This window comes from Triticum dicoccoides, chromosome 5B (assembly GCF_002162155.2).
Source record: "Triticum dicoccoides isolate Atlit2015 ecotype Zavitan chromosome 5B, WEW_v2.0, whole genome shotgun sequence".
In the NCBI taxonomy this organism is placed as follows: Eukaryota; Viridiplantae; Streptophyta; class Magnoliopsida; order Poales; family Poaceae; genus Triticum; species Triticum dicoccoides.
The window spans coordinates 681951729-681972888 of record NC_041389.1 but is presented as its reverse complement, the minus strand read 5'-3'; the positions used below and the strand labels follow the sequence as shown (position 1 = coordinate 681972888).

General features: G+C 42.7%; 1 pseudogene; it reads left to right on the top strand.

Annotated features, from left to right (window-relative positions):
* Window positions 1–3322: 3322 nt before the first annotated feature.
* On the top strand, window positions 3323–7300 carry LOC119310498 (annotated as a pseudogene).
* The last annotated feature ends 13860 nt before the right edge of the window (window positions 7301–21160 follow it).

Below are 21160 nucleotides of genomic sequence, written 5' to 3'. Positions count from 1 at the left end.
ACCATAAAATCTATGCCCGATCAGTTTGTTGGACTGAGCTTCCGAATTTTCTGGGACGCCCCACCTTTTCTCTTGCCATTTATATATTTCAGTCTTGTATACACGCTGACTCTGGATAAGGCAATACGGTTAGATCTCTCTCTCTCTCTCTCTAAATCCGCGTGAGAAGAATTGGATCTGCAAAAAGGAAGGTACACGGCATCACATCGGTGGTTCCATGCATGCGTGAGGCCAATTGATATTTGTTTCGTCCTTGTTTCTTTATTTTATTGCACACGCGATTGGTTTTCTTGGGCTGGGTGTATCTAAACTAATTAGAAAGTATTTATTGAAGGTAGAAGTTCCGGTTGAATGCTAATTGTTGTTACTTCGCCTGATCTTTTTATCAGGGATGGCTGAAGAAGTGAAGAGGAGTATCAGCAGGGAGGCGGCCAGAACGATGATTCCATCTGCAAAGGCTGACCCAACATGGACTTGATGCGTGACTATGGTTAGCGGCTGCGGCGAGAGCGGCAATCCGGCACCTACGCATGTGTGGTGAAGACATGCTCCGACGGCAATATCCGCCATAATTTCATGCAAATATCGTTGGCATTGGCACATCTGTGCCATGCTCTTGAGTCCGTAAATTCATCTATGAACTGTATAATAGTACAATTTGTAACCAAATTTGTAACCATCACGTGTGACATGTATATGTACATTATTTTCCGTATGCCCTCCAAACCACATTTTGTAGATACTCCATACTGCTTCTGTATGATATATACTCCATACTGCTTTTGTATGATATATACTCCACACAACTATGCAGTACATACTCCATACTTTTTTTTGCGAATGAGATACTCCATACTACATGTTGCAGATACTCCATACAATTTTGTAAGACATACTTAAAGAAAAACAATATAGACTAGTGAGCTACAAGGGCACATTAGATGAAAGAAACTACAAGGGCACATCCCTACAGGTACATAGGTGCTTGCTCGACTATGATATGCATAAATGTATAAATAGTATCATGCATGTACCATGGTTGTAAACTTTATAACGATTGAATAGATGGAGACATCCTCCATACTCCTTTCAAGGTGACGTATATATAAACTCTATACTCCGGTTAGAAAGGAATATTCTACATACTTCCGCATTACTCCCACTTATACAACATAGATGTGGGAAACATAGATGTAGACATACTATATACTCCTTTTTTTGCGGGGTATACTGCATACTCCTTTCACAATGAAGTGCATATACTCTATATTGCCGTCGATGCAAAAAAAAACTATATAGTGCCTTGAAAAGGTATTCTGTTTCTTTATTCCATGGCTGCACGTGTAGTACAAAGCTGAGTACGTTGGCTCTATGTGTTTAAATTTTGACGCCTGCAACAAACTAGGAGGTCGTTGAAACAAGTCACTCGTTATCTATTTGATTAAAAAAATAAATTAGTTAGTTGTAAAATAGTGGATCCTTGGCTATTCACGAACCCGTTTAGTTTAAATACAGTAGGACACATGGAAGGCCAGCATTTAGGTGGTAACTACCACTGCTTGTAGATAAAATTTGTCATATATACATACATATATATATATATATATATATATATATATATATATATAGAGAGAGAGAGAGAGAGAGAGAGAGAGAGAGCGCTAATATGCTTTGAAGTTTCTTATTGTTTGATCCCCCATTCCGTTCAAGTAGATTGGTTTTTCTCTAACTCTACATGCCCTATATAGGCATTTGTTAGTTTGCGCTACAGAGTAAGGATACATATTTAACTCTGATTCCATTACCCACTTTGTTGTGCTTCTATGTTGGTAGTTTTGCTACACTATTGTAGCAATAATCCTTGTGTGACAATAATTGTACTGGTTACATCATAGCACAGGGACAACTTGAGGGGCTTTCAAACTGCAGTTCGAGAGACAATCTGTTTGTTCTATGGAGGTGTGCTCAATGGACTTCTGTTTTTGCTACACTATTCTTCAATAAATAATAGTTTTATCTTTTTCTTCCAAGCGACTTTTTTTTCTTTTCTTATAACTTTGTACCATCTAATTCCTGTTAGTGATATTTGTTGCGTTAAATCTCTCTCCTTAGCAGGCCAAAGTTTAGGTAAGACTAAATCCCGAAGTTGTTTGGTGGAACTTAATTAGCATCAGAATGGCTTGGCTTTCTAGAACAGAAAAGACGACAGTCTTTTTTTTTTGTCATACTGTGCCTGTTCGGAAACAAGAAGTGAGCGCTTTGTAGTTTTTTTTTCACTGGAAAGAATGAAATATGTGAGGGTTGAGCTCCTGAGCTGTGTTATTATTTTAATAGTTTTTTTGTTCTTTTTGATGTTCTTGTTAGAAAGTTGGACAATGGAGACAAAGCTGTTAGTGAGAAGACCCGGATCATGTATGCTTCTGTATCAAGGATTTTTCTCATACCGGTCCCAAGTTGAGCAGTTCTACAACATACAATATTATCAAGAAACATTTTTGTGGCAAGAAGCTCAACAAAATTCTTACAAATTCTCAAGTCAATCATGCATGCTATATATGTACGTCACAGGTCAGGCTTTGTTCATATATATCCCCACAAACATGTTCTTAAGTTGAATATTTGCCCTAAATAAGAAGCTTAGGAGAACTCTTGTGTTACAAATTCACAATTTGAGAGGCGATTTCCTATGCATGGTGGTAGCTTTATGGCTTTCACGATTTATGCCTAACAAGTAATAAGAGTTCGCAAGTCATGCCACCTATTATTTCCATCATTTTGTGTATTTATTATTTCTTGCTGACTTTGCTATAGTTATGTGTTTGACAATGATCTTGTAATTTGTATGAACAAAACATAGAAGTTCACAATTAACAAGGCTATATATTTTTTGTTGCTTAGTTAAGAGCTAAAAGTTAGTTTTTTGGACTGGGTATGGAAGCAATCTATGTTAAGCATGATTATAGTAGTACTCTTACTTTAAACCTTGTGGGCAATACCTACCTTTTCATTATAAACATGAACGGGCGCGGCAACGCGCGCCATCAATGATCTAGTTCTGTTTATATAACAGGCAGACACTCGCCTACACCATATAGAGTAGTTTATAATTAATGTAGGCAGATACTTCCTCCATCTCATCTCAATTTTATAGTAATTTTAATACAAAGTTGTAATAAGACTGAGACATTTATTTTAGAACGGAGGGAGTAATAGTTTATCTCTTCCTTAGTCGTGGAATCTGCGTTCATCACCCAGACACAGACTCACCAAGTACAGTATAGCTTATAAAAGCAAGCTTAGTGACTAATACGTGGGCGGAGCAATGGCCTTCCGGCACAAGCAGCTCGTTCCATGTCTATGCATCCTCCTCTCATCAATCATCTCCTTCGCTCCCTTCTCTCACGCGAAGGAGATGCCATGCATAGGCCCCGACTCAGACCAGGACGGGGAGAGGAACTACACCATGGACGACGCCGATTTCGTATTCATGGTCGACTATGAGTCCGGGTTCTCACAAACGCACCACTACAACCTATCATCCTATGCCAAGGCGAATAGCACATTGCTATCCACCGTCCATCGCTCGATTGAACTCTGTCGAAGGCGCCCCGACGGGTCGGGGGTCGACGATGTGTCGTTCAGTGTCAACATCGTCATGCGGATTCAGACGACAGGGGTTGCCACCAATCACCTCGCCTTCCTCATCCTCCCTGGAGAGGTCCTTGAGTTTCTCCAGGTAAACGACTCCTTGCCTTTGGCGAAGGAACTGCTGGTGGACACAGGTTATTTCTACCCGCAAGAGTTCTCCAGCATTCGGGGTCTTGACAACCTTACAGATCGGAGCGGCTCCATCCCCGGATCCTACATGTACGTCAACGTCCAAATTGGAATGCTGGTTAGCCCTGTGTGGACGGGCTATGTTGGCGAACGCGTAGTGGTCGTCAATATCACTATGCTACTAGATGACTCCAACTATTCTGTGTGGATCGACTAGAACCGTGTAGGACGGCTGTCGGTCTACGCAGACGTGGAGGGCAAGCCCAAACCTGGCGAAGCCATGGCCGAGGCGCCCTTCAACATCGGCAGTGTCATCTCCCCGACGTCTCCGTTTGTCTATCTCGGCCTCCTTTCGACAGTGGCGCAGCGGCTCCGTACCAGAGGCATCCACTTCAACGCGACGGTCGACAACTTCCCTTGCTACACCGCCAAAGGAGGCTTCCTGTCAAGGAAGGTGACCATAGTGGCATCCGTCCTTGGGTCGGTAGCCGTCACCGCCATGGTGGTAGCCAGTGCGGCGTGCTACTTCAACTCGAGGTATCGGAGGTGGCACAGGGACCTGGACCAGCTCGCCAAGTCCATGGAGCGCCTCCCGGGGGTACCCACCAAGGTTGACTTTGCTGACATAAAAAAGGCCACCGCAAACTTCCACGAGGAGATGAAGCTCGGTGGAGGCGGGTTCGGCACTGTGTACAGGTGCACGCTCCCGGCCACGGCTTCCAAGATGAAGCGACCGATGGACGTGGCCATCAAGAGGTTTACGCGTGATGTGCAGAACCACCGCTACGACGACTTCCTCGCCGAGGTCAGCATCATCAACCGGTTGCGCCACAAGAACATCGTCCCCCTCATCGGTGAGCATCATCCAAATAGCACATTTAATCTAAGTTGGGCTGTGAATTTAGCTCATTGCTACTCTCGGTGTTGGACTGGTCTTTGTTTTGTTTATTATGCTTTGTTTTGATTTTTTTTGTATTTAATTTTTTGTATTGGTAGATACATGCACGTTGTACATCACCTAAAAAATTTCAGAAAATTTCATATAGGGTCCTATACGAAGAAGTCATGTACTACCCCCAATCCAAATTACTTGTCGCAGCGTTAGTACTTGTCCCAGCTTGAGTATAACTTTAGTATAACGTTGTACTAACGCTGTGATAAGTAATTTGGATTGAAGGGTGTATTATTGCATTGGATGTCATATATTGCCTGTAGGGTCCTATATGGAGTTGAGGATAATCAATTGTGGTTAGAGGTCAAATTCTACTGGCTTAGCAACTGGGATCCATTGCTTAGAGATCCATTCTAAATTCTAGCTATGCACCTGTAGAAATACATAAACACTAATTTTCATGTCTCTGCACAAACAAATATCAGGGTGGTCATACAACAAAGGAGTGCCACTGCTTGTGTTTGAGTTCATGACCAATGGCAGCTTAGACCAACATCTCTTCCAAAGAGGCGGCAATAGCACCAGGCAGCAAAACACCGATGGCGCCATCCGGCAATGGGCAACCCGCTACGAGATCATCAGAGGCATAGCCACCGGCTTGCACTATGTCCACCACGAGTATGAGCCCATGGTGCTCCATCGCGACATCAAGGCGAGCAACATCATGTTGGACTCGAGCTTCCAGGCCCGCCTCGGCGACTTTGGCCTGGCATGCACTGTCGCCGCCGATAGGAACTCTGTCACCGGTGTGGGTGGCACTTGGGGCTACATCGCGCCAGAGTACCCGGTTTGTCGCAAGGCGACACGGCAAACTGACATCTACGCGCTTGGGGTGCTTATCCTTGAGGTCGTCACTGGGCTGCGGGCATTGGCTGACCACGAGGTGGTGGATGATGATGACATGCATATCACCGATAGGGTGTGGCGTCTTCACCGTGAGGGGAGGCTACTGGAGTGTGTGGATGCCATGTTGACCAATGGTTCTACTCCAGAGGACGAGGAGCATCTAAAAAATACTGGTGATGTGGAACGCCTGCTCCTCCTGGGCTTGGCCTGCAGCAACCCGAATCCATCGGACCGACCAACCATGCCCGATGTGGTGCGTGTCATCACCAAGTCTGCACTACCACCACAGGTGCCTCCTCAGAAGCCAAGATTTGTGTGGCCGCCACGGGAAGAGGGACGTTCAGTGGCCTCCGATGATGGTAGCACAGATACATCTATGATGAGTAATCTCGACAATAGTATGGCAAGCACCACTGGAGAACATGCATCATTTCAACTCCAACACTCTGTCTACATCACGGCAAGCAGTGCCTCTGGTCCATGAGGAAATGCCAATGAAAACATAGTAAAATGAAAATTCACTTGTTGCATTTAATGTTGATGTGATTTTGGTTAATTTAAGAAGCTTGAGTATTTGTTATATCTAAGTTAATGTCATGAGGCATATATATACTCAATTAACCCCTCTCGAGACCAGACACTAACCTCTCTCGTGACCCCAACCCTTCCCGCGACCCCCGCGTCGCCTTCCCCGGCGGCGGTGGGGGAACCCTAGCTGCGCCGCCGCGGCCCCCTCCCCACCTCGGCCCACCTCCTCGCTGCCGCCTAAGGCAGCCGCCGGGCAAGCCTGGGGCGCCAAGGATGGCGGCGTGGGGTCTCGGTTGCCCTGTCCCTGTGTGGGGAGTCCCGGATCTGGAGCAGCAGCTCCTTTGGATCTGGCGTCCTGGCCGCGCGGGCGGCGGAATCCCGGTGGTCGTTGGCGGCTGGCGGCGGCTTCCGCGGCGGTCGGTGCGCGCGATCTGGTGCCTTCCCCCTCCCATGTTCGGTGTGCGGGCCTGGTCGGGCCGCGCTTCCCTTGATCGTCGGTTCGGGCGAAATCCCTGGCCGGCCGCGCCATCGGCGACACCTAGGGCGCCGTTCCCCTCCTTGGAGGTGTCGGTATGGACTGATCTCCTTGGAGGCGTCGGATTCAGGTATATTGTTGTTCTACTTTGTAAGGTCCTAAAAAATAATCAATAAAATGGCCGCATACATCTCCCAGATACAGAGGCCGGGGGTCATCCTTTTCTAAAAAATAAAATCAGATCAGATGGCCAGGGCCATCGGGCCATCGAACTTAAATATAGAACAATCGAATTAGATGTATACACTCATATTGACAACTTGTGTTTCCACATAGAAAGAAAGAGCGTGGAGCCCCGGCCCGACCTGTAAGTCCGCCTTCGCTGTACGCGGCTTGGAAAGTCAAAGTTTGATGTCCAACCAAAAATGATAACAACATCAAGCGCTTCGTTTATGTTGATGTCCAATCCATTCACACGCAGTATCTAAGAAATTTTGTGTAGCTTTATAATTTTCTTAGAGCTGATTTCTTGGAGCTAGCGCACCGGGGCAACAGTGATATATTTTGGAGAGTTGCTCTCTTGATCTGTAGTAGTGAAGTTTAATTAGAGGACCGTGTTTGGTAGGTGTAGAAGTATCATTTCTGTCGTGTTGCTGTTAACAGTTTTGCTTGTCTGTGCTTGCCGCAGCCTGACATTTGTTGCCAGCAGAACGATCGCGTGAAGTATGATTATCTAAAAGGAATTTTCAGTTTTGACTGTTGACTCTTGACCTGTTGGATAGAGACGTGCATCACATGCATGATGCATGTCAAGTTCGATCCAAGGACTAGCTAACGGATGACCAACTTTTGGTGTTGTTTCTTTTATCTGTTCTTTTAGGGTAGGTTGGACAAGCAATGCTATATTTACGAACAAGTTAACGAAAGGCTACGTAATTAGCCACATGACAGATTGTGATTGCGATGGGGGAAGGAGGGGCCCATCCCACTTAAAATCAGGGGGCCGAAGAGAATTATCGAAGGGAAGTTTACGTAGCCTTTCGTAACTTGTTTTGTAGGTGTAGGATTATTGAGTTTAAAATGTTGTGGTTGCTACTAGCACTCTAGCAGTAATGGAACCATTAATTTCGTCGTGTTGCTGTTTAAGGTTTTGCTGCCGATGCTGCAACTGCCCGACATTTGTTGCCAGCAGATCGACCGGATATCTAAAGAAACTCTTAGTCCTGACTCTTGACTCTTGACTAGAGCATGGTGCAGAGTGGGTTGACCAATCGGACAGAGACATGCATGATGCATGCGATGAAAAGTTCAGCTGGAACTGATTAATGGTCAAACAAGTATGCATGATACAACAACGACATTGATTTTTCTTGAAAGATTCTTGCATTCTTTCTCAGAAACATAAGGCCAAAAGGCCTAAGACATGTGGTCAGCATGTTGCATTATTAAAAAAACCAAAATCGACATTTGAACGTGTTCAGTTGAACATTTCAAAATCTTATATGTAGTTCTTGTTTTCATTGGTTTTTTGAGATAGCTGACCGCACATACCGAGCGATCTTATAGTGAATTCTCAAGGCCGAAAATTTGAGAAACCCATGTGACAAGACTGACCTTGGTCTCTTTTACTCCCTCACCACAATCATTTATCGATGAGTCATACAAGAAGAAAAACATCAAGGTGAGAGAGTGCCCTTCATGCGGGTGCATTGGTCTCCAAGATTAAGACACCAATTTATACATGGTTCACCTACGGCAATTCATTGCCCTTTGGTCTCTCATCCAGGATTTCCATCTTGATGAGCATGCCAAAGATAACATCCTTTCGAAGCTCATGGAGAGTGGCCTATACTCAACGGATACCTCTTACTTGGTGCAATTTATTGGCACCGTGTACTCTCCTATCGATCACATGGTTTGGAAGGTGTGGTCTCTGCCCAAAATTAAATTCTTTGCTTGGTTGGCCATCCAAGATAAGATTTGGACTGTCGACCGCTTGGCCAAGCGTGGATGACCACATTGTGACCTTTGCCCCCTCCGCAAGAGTCTGGGCCGCACCTCTTCTTCAAATGTCGTTTTACCCTCTGTCTTTGGAACTTGCCTACGAGCGGTTGTACTTGGAAAGCTTTGACAACTCCTCTTTCTCCATCAAAGATTGGTGGGTCAACTTGTTGGGCAACAACATCCCCAACCATAAAGCAATGGCATCCCTCACAATGCACATTAGTCGGACCATTTGGAACGGGAGGAATGTGCGTGTATTTTGGCAAAAGAGCAAGCCGCCGAGCACATCTTGCTGAAGGCCATCAAAGACGAGACCAAGTTTTGGGTCTCATCGGGTGCAAAAAAATTAGGAACCATTATACGGAGAGTAGTTCCTTGCTTTCTATGGGTGGACCCTCGCGGCCTTGTTATACAAACTCTATTCCTTTCTTTATTAATATACTGTAGATGAAAAAAAACGGAGACATGCAATGCTTCGGGACATGAAGAAAAACTAGATTTAGCAAAAGCATTCTCAAACTCATTCGTGAGAAAGGACGAACCCCTATTAATGCAAACTACCATTTTTAAAACTCATATAGGTGGACATTACTATATCACAGGCTCTCCATCTGGTTATCTTGGTCGTGGAATACGTGGACGTATGCTCACTCACTAACTACTAGTACAGTATATTAGACAAGCTTATATAGTGAGTAAGCTGAGGCAGATAGGTAGGTAGCAAAAGTGTACAATGGCTTTAGATCAGCTCAAGCAGCTTGTACCATGCCTTCTCCTCCTATCGGTTATGTCGTTCTTGTCCCACGCGAAGGCACAGCAGTGCAACAGCCCCGGTCCCGATCAAAACCGGAAGGGCAACTACTCCATGGACGACACCAACTTCCGATTCAATACGATCGGCAAAGATTACGGGTTCCTATGGACGATGGTTGGCCTGGACTTGCTCCGCAACCTGTCCGACGCCGACGTGAACAACACCGGTGTGTTTTTCATTTTCGATCTTTGGATATCTCTCCGGCAAGTTGGCCAGGAACAGTAATAACCCAAGTGTAGGGGATCGCAACAGCTTTCGAGGGTAGAGTATTCAACCCAAATTTATTTATTCAACACAAGGAGAGCCAAAAAATATTCTTAAGTATTAGCAGCTGAGTTGTCAATTCAACCACACCTGGATAACTTAGTATCTGCAGCAAAGTATTTAATAGCAAAGTAGTATGATAGTAATGGTAACAGTGAAAAAGTAAAGACAGCAGTTTTGTAGTAGTTGTAACAGTAACAACGGAAAAGTAAATAAGCGAAACACAAGATGTGAAAAGCTCGTAGGCATTGGATCACTTATGTCGGATGCGATTCCTCGTGTAATGGCTATAACATAGGGTGATACAGAACTAGCTCCAGTTCATCAATGTAATGTAGGCATGTATTTCGAATATAGTCATACGTGCTTATGAAAAAGAACTTGCATGACATATTTTGTCCTACCCTCCCGTGGCAGCGGGGTCCTAGTGGAAACTAAGGGATATTAAGGCCTTCTTTTAATAGAGAACCGGATCAAAGCATTAACACATAGTGAATACATGAACTCCTCAAACTACGGTCATCACCGAGAAGTATCCCGATTATTGTCACTTCAGGGTTGTCGGATCATAACACATAATAGATGACTACTTGCAAGATAGGATCAACAACACACATATATTCATGAAAACATAATAGGTTCAGATCTGAAATCATGGCACTCGGGCCCTAGTGAAAAGCATTAAGCATAGCAAAGTCATAGCAATATCAATCTCAGAACATAGTGGATACTAGGGATCAAACCCTAACAAAACTAACTTGATTACATGGTAAATCTCATCCAACACATCACCGTCCAGCAAGCCTACGATGAAATTACTCACGCACTGTGGTGAGCATCATGAAATTGGTGATGTAGGATGGTTGATGATGACGACAGCGACGAATCCCCCTCTCCGGAGCCCCGAACGGACTCTAGATCAGCCCTCTCGAGAGAGATTAGGGCTTGGCGGCGGCTCCGTAATGTAAAACGCGATGAAACTTTCTCTCTAATTTTTTTCTTCGTGAAATGGAATATATGAAGTTGGAGTTGAGGCCGGTGGAGCCTCAGGGGGCCTACGAGACAGGGGGCGCGCCCAGGGGGGAGGGCACGCCCCCACCCTCAGACAGGGTGTGGGCCCCTGGTCCTGATTCTTTCGCCAATATTTTTTATATTTTCCAAAACTCATCTCTGTGGATTTTCAGGTCATTTTGAGAACTTTTGTTTTCTGGACAATAAACAACATCAGTCCGGGTTAGTTTCATTCAAATCATGCAAGTTAGAGTCCAAAACAAGGGCAAAAGTGTTTGAAAAAGTAGATACATTGGAGACGTATCAACTCCCCCAAGCTTAAACCTTTGCTTGTCCTCAAGCAATTCAGTTGATAAACTGAAAGTGATAAAGAAAAACTTTTACAAACTCTGTTTGCTCTTGTTGTTGTAAACATGTAAAGCCAGCATTCAAGTTTTCAGCAAGTATTATGAACTAACCATACTCATAATAACACTTAGGTCTCACAATTACTCATATCAATGGCATAATCAACTAGCGAGTCATAATAATAAAACTCGGATGACAACACTTTCTCAAAACAATCGTAATATGATATAACAAAATGGTATCTCGCTAGCCCTTTCTGAGACCGCAAAACATAAATGCAGAGCACCTTTAAAGACCAAGGACCGACTAGACATTGTAATTCATGGTAAAAGAGATCCAGTCAAGTCATACCCAATATAAACCAATAATAATGAATGCAAATGACAGTGTGCTCTCTAGTGGGTGCTTTTTAATAAGAAGGGATGATGACTCAACATAAAAGTAAATAGATAGGCCCTTCACAGAGGGAAGCATGGATTTGTAAAGGTGCTAGAGCTCGATTTTAAAATAAAGAGGAATAACATTTTGAGTGGCATACTTTCACTGTCAACGCAACAACTATGAGATGGCTATATCTTCCATACTATATGCATTATAGACAGTTCCCAAACAGAATGGTAAAAGTTTATACTCCCCCACCACCAACAAGCATCAATCCTTGGCTTGCTCGAAACAACGAGTGCCTCCAACTAACAACAGCCCTGGGGGAGTTTTGTTTAATTATATTGATTTGCTTTGATCTTTTTAGATCATGGGACTGGGCATCCCGGTTACCGGCCCTTTCTCGTGAATGAGGAGTGGAGTCCACTCCTCTTGAGAATAACACACCTAGCATGGAAGATACAGGCAGCCCTTGTTGAAACATGAGTTGCTCGAGCATACAAAACATAATTTCATTTGAAGGTTTGGAGTTTGGCACATACAAATTTACTTGGAACGGCAGGTAAATACCGCATATAGGAAGGTATGATGGACTCATATGAAATAACTTTGGGGTTTAAGGAGTTTGGATGCACAAGCAGCATTCCCTCTTAGTACAGGTGAAGGCTAGCAAAAGACTGGAAGCGACAACTGAAAGAGCGACAACAGTCATGAGCATGCATTAAAATTAGTTCACACCGAGTACAAGCATGAGTAGGATATAATATACCATGAACATAAATATCATGAAGGCTATGTTGATTTTTTTCAACTACATGCGTGAACATGTGCCAAGTCGAGTCACTCAATTCATTCAAAGGAGGATACCATCCTATCATACCACATCACAATCCTTTTAATAGCATATTGGCACGCAAGGTAAACCATTATACACTACTAGGGAAAAGTCTATACACATAATCTTACCAGCAGCGCGCTTTAAAATAAGGCGCTACTGCTACGTAACAGTAGCGCGCTCAAACTTAACTCGCTACTGAAATAAATATAGCAATAGCGCCCGCTCAAAGACGCGCTACTGATATAATTCCCACGAGGCCGCCGCGAGGCTAGTTCTAGCAGCAGCGCATTACCATGAAAAGCGCTACTGCTACTTAGCATAGTAGCAATGCATTTCATCAATAAGTGCTACTGCTAAGTTTACTACAAAAAATTAGTCCCACCTCGCTCCATGAAGAGAGTTTCTACCACCTTAAATATGTTACTTCTCAAACTTTGACAAGCACTTGGTCTTCATTGAACTCTATGTGTAGAATTTGTGGTCGCAATATGAGTCTTCACCGGTTCCTAAACCGGTGAGAACTCATATTGACAAATCAAATTGTACACAAAAAGATCGTTGATGATCAATGTAGTTTTGATATATTGAAGTCTATTTTTACATGCTGACACATAGCAGTAGCGATTTCTTTGTGAAAGGCGCTGCTGCTAGGTAGTTTAGCAGTAGCGTCTTTCTCTATAGCGCGCTACTGCTAAGCCATTCCATCTCCCACCCCCCTCTCCTTTATCCGATCCACTCACACTCACACACTCACTGGATCCCCCCTCAACCCCCTGCACCGGTCCTCCCCCGTTGCCCCTCCTCCCTCTGCACCGCCGTCACCTCCTCCTCCTTGCTGGACTCGGCACTGGCATCCTCCTCCGTCCTTCCTCCACTCGCCGCTGGCCGGCCCCTCCTCGCTCCGCCTTCTTCCTCCGCCCTCCCTCCACTGGCCGCCGGTCGGCCCCTCCTCGCTCCGCCTTCCTCCTCTGTCCTACTCTCTTCTCCCTCCTCGAGTCGCCCCTCCTTCTCCCTCCTCCCTGCTACATTTTGATTTAGTAGGCTAGTTCATATGCAACATTTTGATTTAGTTGATATGATTTAGTTGATTTAGTAGGCTAGTTGATTTAGAACATTTTGATTTAGTTAATTTAGTAGGCTAGTTGATTTAGTTGATTTAGTACGCACCATTTTATTGTTATTTTTTCTGTACATGGATAGGTAGATGCTTTTGTTTTTTTGTAATAAGTTACTTTTTGGCAAAATGAAGGTGGTACCTTGTCATCTAATATGTTACTAGATCTTAGGATTATAATTGTCCATCAAATTGCTTCTCGCGGAAGAACCAAAAATATCACATGCTACTGTTTTTCTTTCATGTGAAGTGGATCGTTAATCCTTTGCTCATATTGCTTTAGGAAAAATGGCGCCACCACCACCACCACTATGTCGACTGTGCAAGTCAAGGTGCACCAGCAGCCTTGCAACTGGCAAGCTGTTCGGCATCTACTTCCAGCTGAGTTTTCGTCATGCGGTGGTAAGAAATTAGATGAAATGTAATAACTATTTTATTTTTAGTGTTGGCATTATTGCATTGTGTAATTTTGCTTATTTTACACAGATCGTCCCATGCAATGTGAAGTTGAAATTCAACAAGCTGACAGGAGACACTGTGACATTTGAGGCTCCTGGGGGCCGTACACTATGGAGGTCGAGAAAGGACGCAATATGTCGCAGATTGGAGGAGATGGATGGGCCCATTTCATCGCCCACATTCGTCTTACTGGTGGTGAGTTGATCAGCTTCTCCTTCAGAGCAGAAAGACCCAAGCTGGCTGTCATTCATCTCAACCTGGTGGAAGATGATGAAGATGACAAAGATGATGAAGATGATGAAGATAATGAGGACCCACTCGATGAAGATGATGAGGACCCACTTCATGAAGCCATTGTAGCTCAAATAACAAGGTTGGGCAAGGAGGAGGTGTCCAACCTGTGGGACATAATTCCGCCACATGCTGACTTTGTCGGGGTGCCATTTGTGACCTGCCTGACAAATACCATGGTTGATCGACATGATATGGTATGGTATACTTACAAATGCAAATTATCCGATGAAATACTTAGTGTACAGTCCAATGATATGGTATGTTGTGTGGAATCTAGTCGATGATATATTTTAGTGTAGAGTTCGATCACATGCTTATTAGTGTAGAATCTAAGGAACTATTAATAGTGTAGATAATCCACATGTACTTATTTGCGAGGCTATTTATTAATTGATATGTTTTTCTTATTCATAAATTGGCAAAGAGCCTATCTGTGAGTTATGGTATCGAGCCTGATGAAGAAGGCTCGGCTGGACTACGCCTTACTGCAAGGGGCTCTGTCACAACCTGTACTTACCGTGTGGACACGGACGGTCGCACACACTTAAACTCGGTTGGGTGAAAGAAATTCCTCGATGGCAAAAATCTTTGTGTTGGACATGCCATCCTAATTACTATGAGGAACACCAACCGCCCAGGCTTGAGGATGATGATTGTCTTCGATATCATCTAGAACTACATATGTGTGTGTGGCTATATCATCTAGAACTACATATGATGATCATCGTCGATATCATCTAGAACTACATATGATGATCGTCGTCGATATCATCTAGAACTACATATGATGATCGCCGTCGATATGACCTTGTACTGCTTGAGGATGCACGTTGACTATGCATGAAATTGTTATCTAGTACTCCCTTCGTTCCAAATTACTCGTCGTGGTTTGAACGAAAACCACGACGAGTAATTTGGAACGAAGGGAGTACTACCTAGTACTTATAATGGTTTATGAATTTGATATCTAGTAGTAGTACATAGTATCTAGTATCTGAAAGGGAAAGGGGTACAGGGGGAAAATGATGAAAGATATAGCAGTAGCAAGGGACTGCGAAATCGCTACAGCTAACTAATCGTAGCGCATTCAGCAAAAGCGATGTTGATATCGTCAACAGTAGTAGCGTGGGTACAGACCGCGCTACTACTATAAGTTAGCTGTAGCGCCTTATTAGTAGCGCGGCTACCTGCGCTGCTGCTAGCCTCAAAACCGCGCTACTACTAGGGTTTTCCCTAGTAGTGATAACTCATAACTAATCAAGCATGGCACAAGCAACTATAATCCCTAAATGTCATTGCAAATATGTTTACTTCATAATAAGCTGAATCAGGAACGATGAACTCATCATATTTACAAAAACAAGAGAGGTCAAGTTCATACCAGCTTCTCTCATCTCAATCAGTCCACATATATCGTCATTATTGTCTTTCACTTGCACGACCGAACGATGTGTATAATAAGAATAGTGCACGTGCATTGGACTAAGCTGGAATCTGCAAGCATTCAACTCAAGAGAGAAGACAAGTAATATGGGCTCTAATTAAATAAACAATCATGCATATGAGAGCCACTAAACATTTTCAATATGGTCTTCTACTCTCGAACCAAAAAGGAAAGAAAAGAAACAAAAACTATTTACACGGGAAAGCTCCCAACAAGTAAAAGAAGAACGAGAAATATTTTTTGGGTTTTCATTTTAATTTCTAATACAAGCATGGAAATTAAACTAACTAATTTTTTTTGGTTTTTCTTAAGGTTTATCAAACACACAAGAAGAAAGCTAGAAAAAGAAAATTAAACTAGCATGGATAATAAAATGAAAGAGTATGAGCAGTGATACGTCTCCAATGTATCTACTTTTCCAAACACTTTTGCCCTTGTTTTGGACTCTAACTTGCATGATTTGAATGAAACTAACCCGGACTGATGCTGTTTTCAGCAGAACTGCCATGATGTTGTTTTATGTGTAGAAAAGAAAAGTTCTCGGAATGTCCTGGAAATCCACGGAGGTACTTTTTTGGAATTAATAAGAATTTTTGGCGAAAGAATTAATGCCAGGGGACCCACGGCCTATCCACGAAACAGGGGGACGCCCCCTGGGCGCGCCCCCCTGTCTCGTGGGCCCCCTGAGGCTCCACCGACCTCAACTCCAACTCCATATATTCCGTTTTGCGGAGAGAAAAATCAGAGAGAAAGTTTCATCACGTTTCACGACACGGAGCCGCCGCCAAGCCCTAATCTCTCTCGAGAGGGCTGATCTGGAGTCCGTTCGGGGCTCCGGAGAGGGGGATTCGTCGCCGTTGTCATCATCAACCATCCTCCATCACCAATTTCATGATGCTCACCACCGTGCGTGAGTAACTCCATCATAGGATTTCTGGATGGTGATGGGTTGGATGAGATTTACCATGTAATCAAGTTAGTTTTGTTAGGGTTTGATCCCTAGTATCCACTATGTTCTGAGATTGATGTTGCTATGACTTTGCTATGCTTAATGCTTGTCACTAGGGCCCGAGTGCCATGATTTCAGATCTGAACCTATTATGTTTTCATGAATATATGTGTGTTCTTGATCCTATCTTGCAAGTCTATAATCACCTATTATGTGTTATGATCCGACAACCCCAAAGTGACAATAATCGGGATACTTCTCGGTGATGACCGTAGTTTGAGGAGTTCATGTATTCACTATATGCTAATGCTTTGTTCCGGTTCTCTATTAAAAGGAGGCCTTAATATCCCTTAGTTTCCGTAAGGACCCCGCTGCAACGGGAGGGTAGGACAAAAGATGGCATACAAGTTCTTTTCCATAAGCACGTATGACTATTTACGGAATACATGCCTACATTACATTGATGAATTGGAGCTAGTTCTATATCACCCTATGTTATAACTATTGCATGAGGAATCACATCCCGCATAATTATCCATCACTGGCCCATTGCCTACGAGCTTTTCACATATTGTTCTTCGCTTATTTACTTTTTCGTTGCTACTGTTACAACAACTACAAAAACCCCAAAACATTTATCTTTACTTTTGCTACCATTACCTTTATTATCATACCACTTTTGCTACTAAATACTTTGCTGCAGATACTAAGTTATCCAGGTGTGGTTGAATTGACAACTCAACTGCTAATACTCAAGACTATTCTTTGGCTCCCCTTGTGTCGAATCAATAAATTTTGGTTGAATACTCTAACCTCGAAAGCTGTTGCGATCCCCTATACTTGTGGGTTATCGGCACCGACGACTAGAATGGTGTGTGAACATAAATGTAAAGTCGGTGAGAAATACGTACTCCCCCAAGCTTAGGCTTTTGGCCTAACTTGGTCTAATGCCAAGGGTAGCCTGGCTGATATCCATAGTTGTAACTGGGGTCGTACTGAGATGCAGCAGCAAATGCCTCCTTAGCTGCGGCATGTTGGCGAGCCGCCTCCGCTCTCCCCTCGTGTTCAGCTGCTTCCTCCCTGGTAACAACATATCTTCCTTTTGCCTGGTAATCAAAAAGGAAAGGAGCAGAAAGAGTAACATGGAGAGAGCTATGTCTGTCAAAGATTAGTCGATACTGGAGGAATTGTTCATTCCTCCTAAGAAAATGATGTTTGACCATAGCGTCATAATCTAAATAAGCAGGAGGCAACACCATATCCCCCTCTCGTGGGGCTATACCAAGATAATTAGCCACATGGGTCGCATAAATTACTCCAAATAAATCTCCAGCCCTACCAGTATTATGCAACCTACGTGCAACTATTGCCCCCAAGTTGTAATATTTATTACCTAACACAACACTCTTGAGGACACAAAGATCAGGGACACACATGTGACATGCTTCATCTTTACCATTAATGCATCTACCAATGAAAAGAGCAAAATAATGTATAGCAGGAAAGTGAATGCCCCCTATGGTAGCTTGTGCTATATCCCTAGATTCTCCCATAGTAATACTAGCAAGAAAGTCTCTAAATTAAGATTTGTGGGGATCATTAACATTGCCCCACTACGGAAGTTTGCAAGAAGTTGTAAAATCCTCTAAGTCCATGGTATAAGATCTATCATAAATATCAAACAGGACACTCTGAGAATTACGTGAACATTTATATTTAAACCTTCTCACAAATGAATCAGTCAATTGATAGTACTGAGGACACTTATCTTGTAAGAAGTCCTCGAGATCGGCATTACACACATATGCGTCAAATTCCTCCTTAAAGCCTGCTTTGACCATAAAATCGTCTGATGGCCACTCACAAGCTCGTACTTCTGCGTCCCTCGGTAGTTCATCGTCTTGCTCACGCATGGCAAGCCAGGGTCCTTTCTTTACTAAGGAACCACCTTGGTAAATTCTCCTAGACATATTTCTTTTTCTGAAAAATTTCTGAAATTTTAGTAACTTCAAAATAAAAGCGAATAAAACTAAACGAAATTGGTAGCAACTGCTCCTACAAGTGCCTAGAGCCTATATCATGCATTAGAATTGCTTGGGACCTCATAAATTTAACATGCAAGCTCAAGAACAGGGTCACCTATGCAGCAAAAATTTGCAATGAATAAAGCACTAGAACAAAAACTAATTGGACCAATAAAGGAGTCACATACCAAGCAACAATCTACCAAAGCAGTTTTGTGAATGGAGCTTTGAGCAAGGAGATCAAAAATCGCAGCAAAATGAGCAGTTGTGCCTTCTAGTTTCATCCATCTCATGATCATCAAAATGAATCCACTAACAAGGTTGATCAAGTCTTGTTAACAAACTCATTCCGAATAACACGGAACCGGAGAAATTTTGAATAACACTAACTTACCTCAACGGGGATATGAACATCCCCAATAACAAGAATATCATACTTTTTCTTGACAGTAGGAAGAGGAAATTCAAAACCTCCAATAATGATAGTTGAACTTTTTCCAATAGAATTGATGCTATGAACTTGAGGTTGTTTCCTCGAAAAGTGTACAGTATGCTCATTACCATTAACATGAAAAGTGACATTGCTTTTGTTGCAATCAATAACAGCCCCTGCAGTATTCAAAAAGGGTCTACCAAGGATAATCGACATACTATCGTCCTCGGGAATATCAAGAATAACAAAGTCCGTTAAGATAGTGACATTTGCAACCACAACAGGCACATCCTCACAAATACCGACAAGTATAGTAGTTGATTTATCGACCATTTGCAAAGATATTTCAGTAGGTGTCAACTTATTCAATTCAAGTCTATGATATAAAGAGAGTGGCATAACACTAACACTGGCTCCAAGATCACATAAAGCAGTTTTAACATAATTTCTTTTAATGGAGCATGGTATGGTTGGTACCCCTGGGTCTCCAAGTTTCTTTGGTATTCCACCTTTAAAAGTGTAATTAGCAAGAACGGTGGAAATTTCAGCTTCCGGTATCTTTCTTTTATTTGTAATGATATCCTTCATATACTTAGCATAAGGATTTACTTTAAGCATATCAGTTAAGCGCATACGTAAGAAGATAGGTCTAATCATTTCAGCGAAGCGCTCAAAATCCTCATCATCCTTTGTCTTGGATGGTTTAGGAGGAAAGGGCATGGGTTTCTGAACCCATGGTTCTCTTTCTCTACCGTGCTTCCTAGCAACAAAGTCTCTCTTATCTTAACGTTGATTCTCTGATTGTGGGTTATCAAGATCAACAGCAGGTTCAACCTCTACTTCATTATTATTGCTAGGTTGAGCATCAACATGAACATTATCATTAACATTAACACTAGGTTCATGTTCATCACATGATTGTGTTTCAGCATCAGAAATAGAAATATCATTGGCATTCTCAGGTGTGTCTACAACAGGTTCACTAGAAGCATGCAAAGTCCTATCATTTTTCTTTTTCTTCTTTTTGGAAGAACTAGGTGCCTCTAAATTATTTCTCTGAGAATCCTGCTCGATTCTCTTAGGGTGGCCTTCAGGATACAAAGGTTCCTGAGTCATTCTACCAGTCCTAGTAGACACTCTAACAGCAAAGTCATTTTTATTATTTAATTCATCAAGCAAATCATTTTGAGCTTTAAGTACTTGCTCAGCTTGAGTGCCAACCATAGAAGCATATTTGCTAATGAGTTTAAGTTTACCTTTAACTCTAGACATATAATCACTCAAGCGTCCTATCTCGGAAGCATTATTCTTTAATTCTCTACCAAGATAAGCATTAAAACTTTCTTCTCTAGCCATAAAGTCATCAAATTCATCTAAGCATGGGATATGAAATTTAGTAGACAGAACTTCAACTTTATCATATCTATAAAGAGAATTTACCTTTTACTATCTGTGTCGGGTTATCAAGACAATGTGTTTCTTCAACAGGCGGTATATTAAGACCATGTATTTCTTCCATAGGTGGTAAATTCTTAACATCTTCAGCTTTAGTACCTTTTTTTCATTGATTTCTTTGCCTCTTGCATATCTTCAGGACTGAGAAATAGAACTCCCCTTTTCTTCGGATTTGGTTTAGGAATAGGCTCAGGAGTTGGCTCAATTGGTTCAGGAATTGCCTCAGGAATTGGCTCAGGGAGAGTCCAATTATTTTCATTAGTCATATTATTCAATAGTAATTCAGCTTTGTTGGCTATTCTTTCCCTGAAAACACAACCAGCACAACCATCCAAGTAGTCCTTGGAAGTATCAGTTAGTCCATTATAAAAGATATCAAGTATTTCACTTTTCTTAAGAGGATGATCAGGCAAAGCATTAAGTAATCGGAGAAGCCTCCCCCAAGCTTGTGGGAGACTCTCTTCTTTGATTTGCACAAAGTTATATATTTCCCGCAAGGCAGCTTGTTTCTTATGAGCAGGGAAGTATTTAGCAGAGAAGTAATAAATCATATCCTGGGGACTACGCACACAACCATGATCAAGAGAATTAAACCAAGTCTTAGCATCACCCTTTAATGAGAATGGAAATATCTTAAGGATATAATAATAGCGAGACTTCTCATCATTAGTAAACAGGGTGGCTATTGATACGTCTCCAACGTATCTACTTTTCCAAACACTTTTGCCCTTGTTTTGGACTCTAACTTGC